Raw genomic sequence first — 3,527 nt, 5'->3', positions numbered from 1 at the left:
GTCGCACAACCTCCCCAGCCAACTATTTCACATTGAGTCCATATTCATGTTGAATTTACTAAATGGCTTAATTGATGTACGATCGTTACTAGGATAAGTGGCATTTTAATGTTCCGAACAATGTGTTGCACAGCACAAACAGCTTGCATGCTCTAATGTCCCGATTGTATCACATTGTAAACTCGAGGCAAGATCGGAACTTTTTTGGCGTAAGGCTTTCCAGATTTAAACAATCACTGAGATAGACCAGATTTTGTCTCGAGGTAGTAATTATTATTAGATTTTTTGTCCTAGCTTTAATTTCTTTAGTTGTATTTTATTTCAATTGTATTTATTTATTTATTTATTTTACACTTTATATACATATAAGGGCGGGCATATTACCTTGAGGCAATTTCTTTCTACCTACTCAAAACGTTCAGTTGGAGAAAATTACTAGCATTTGGACATATTTTAACAGAATCTTATAATTTTATACAACAATTTATAATTGTACTTGTACTTGTATGTATTATGAGGAAAAGTGTTGATCGCACTGAATAAGTCCGTAAATAAATAAATACGTAATAAATAAACTACATCTTTAATTGAACAAATATTGCGTTGTCCTCAACAATAATAAAAAAAAATACATACGCAAATATTAACTCTTAAAAGACTGTGGTAAATAATCTCTTTGCGCGCGGTGATGTAACATCGTGTTACCACTACTAGTAAAAGACAGAATATTCTTAAGTTCAGATATTTGAAAAAAAAACATGGAGACATACTGTTTAATAATTACTTTTCTATAATTTATGCAAATAAACACATAATTTAGCCCTGTTATAGCAAAATAATTTAAAAATTAAAAATACGCCGTTCAAGTTACGCGCGTGCGTCCCCCATCACTGTCATTAACCGACTGAAGACTGAATCTTTCTTAGATAACACTCGCCGCAGGGCAACGTCTCTGTCTGCCTTGTTACGACTTCTATCTTCGTGCTCTCTCTTGTATAAGGTATATGTATAGATGTGTTGCTGAATTAGCGGAGATTCATACTTGCGTGGCAATGATTAATATTTTTTGTATTAACATTTAGCATAGTCATACAAATTTTACTTTCTAAATCGGGTGTGAAAATGTCCAATTGAAGATTACGAAAAATACGAATTCATCATTTAAAAAAATTAGAGAGATACATTAAGTTTTGTGTCCGATGTCGACAGTGTGACATCACAGCCACACAAGAGTTAAACAAGCGAAAACACGCATATGGGTCATGATTACAATAACAAAAAAACCCTATGAAGAGAAAAACTATTATTTATATATCTGATCAAAAATTTTACGGGATTTTGTCATTACATTAAGCCGAGTTATTTCAATTATAAATATATTTTTTGAAAGCGCAAATAAATTATTTAAGCTCTTGTCAAAGATGTCTGATGGCACCAGAAGATATGATGGCATTTTTTTAATTTACATTCATGAATGAGAGTCCAACACGGAATCTCCTTAGCCGATTTGACCAGTTGATACAGAACTTGGATTTGGTCCAGAAACTAACACACGAAAAAAAAACATCAAACTTTATGGTATGTATAATTGTTTCTTTCAAAACAGCAATCGACTAATAATGTGGCAGTTTATTGAAGAACGTGTTCGTGTCCGGACGAATAAAGAATACGGCCCATTTCGTACGTTCAAAATCACATGACATGGTAAAATTAAGGTGAATTGATATTTATTATAATCCTTAACATTCAAGTTAGCTAGTGAAATTTTTTGCTGAAAGTTCATTGCAATTTATTATAGATAGAACTAAAGAACAAACCATCACGCCGTTTCCACGTAAAGGTAGGCAGAAGGAATAGATCGCTACATTACTCCATCTTTGCATACAGATCTCGCTTCCTCTACATTCATACATCTTCTCATGCACGCGCGCCGATCAATCCGACTTTTGACATGTCCATGTTGGATTTGGTCATGCCATGTATTTCTGGGTCTTCCTCTATTTCTGCGTCCATCAACATTCGTATTGTAAATGTTCTTAGCCATTCTTTCGCTGTCCATTCGCTTAGACTTCTATATTCCCTTCTCAAAAGTGTTATTCATCTCTGTTGTAATATGTATATAAAATCTTTTTTTATTTCTTTTAATGTGTTGTGTATTTATAAAATTATTACTTTCTTTGTTTGTAGTTACCTGTATATTTATTTTTATACTTATAAGTACATGAAAATGTATTTATTTTTTTGTTTGAATTCTTTACAAGTTACTTACAATTTGCTTTTTAATTCAATTACTTTTATTATATCCATATAAAATTTTTTTTTTCTTTTTTACTATGTAAAGTTTCACTTTTTATTTTGCATGGCAGTATGCTTCTTATTGTTTCAAAATGTATTGTTTATCTTTTAAATTTTTACGCACTATGTTTGTACTTAACTGTATATTTTTTGTAAATGCCCCTTGGGCGTATTGTAAAATTAAATAAATAAATAAATAAATAAAATAAATGTTAAAAATATCCAGAGCTGGCAAAGGCAAAGTTTGAGATTATTAGTGTCATATGTCACAGTGGAAAAACAGTGGCTTAGAATATTAATAACGATTATTATGTAATGCAGATTAACTTACTTGAAAAAAGAGACAGAAGCAAACCCATTGATAGTACTTGTAAATCTTTTTATCGCTGGCGTCCTCCTTTCCTTGCTTGTCCCTGCTGTTCCCGATCCCCGGGTAAGGGACCTCGACGCCCACCTTCTTGTTGAAGAGGCTCTTGAGCGTGTAGGTGGAGTGGATCCAGCAGTACGTGTTCAGGACATCCTCCGGGATGTCCTTGGTGTGGATGCAGTCGATGGGGTTGCCGACGTACTGCCTCGTGGTGACTATGAGGCTGGCCGATATGAGGATGGCCACGGTGATGGTATAGTGAAGCCTGAACACGAGCGAATCGCAGTGGGTGTAGTTTGATCTCAGCAAGTTTTTCAAGCCGCGAAATATCTCCAACATCTTACGGGAAAGGTGTATTCGACGACTCTTCTTGGTCAACTCAAATTTTGATACTTTGAATCAAAATTATTAAAAGTCTTTTTTACCTTTCTATTGGTTTCTTCATCCATCTTGTATCTGCTTCACATCTTCCAAGATCGCAAGATTTTATCACCATCTTAAACATTTTTATACGTTTATGGGAACATTTCTTATCCTATGCGTTTTCACAGTTATCTACGAACACTTGTTAATTTGATCAATTATTTCCTATATAGGCACAATGTTTTTGATAATATCACCGTTAATAGTTTATAAACTTTTTAAAAAAGTATCATATATCTTCGTTATCACTAATCACAAAGTTTATATTTTTATCTAATGTACGATTAACGTATTTCAGACAAATGTGTCGTATAATTCCAAACCCCTCTGTTGTAATCTAAAAAAATTAGATGTGATTTCCAGAAAAAAAAAACTTTAAGTTTCGACAGTTTGTTACAAACTCAACCGTAAATTATAGTAAAAATATTGGTCAATCGACGGC

The 3,527-nt window shown here is 33.1% G+C and overlaps 1 pseudogene; it reads right to left on the bottom strand.

Moving 5' to 3' along the window:
* Nucleotides 1–2,626: 2,626 nt before the first annotated feature.
* LOC148283847 (innexin shaking-B pseudogene) lies at nt 2,627–3,001 on the bottom strand (annotated as a pseudogene).
* Between the last annotated feature and the right edge of the window lie 526 nt (nt 3,002–3,527).

This window comes from Micrasema longulum, unplaced genomic scaffold, assembly GCF_059751315.1.
Source record: "Micrasema longulum isolate JH-2025_06_02 unplaced genomic scaffold, ASM5975131v1 h1tg000190l, whole genome shotgun sequence".
NCBI classification, from domain to species: domain Eukaryota; kingdom Metazoa; phylum Arthropoda; class Insecta; order Trichoptera; family Brachycentridae; genus Micrasema; species Micrasema longulum.
This window is presented reverse-complemented; position numbering and strand designations above follow the sequence as displayed.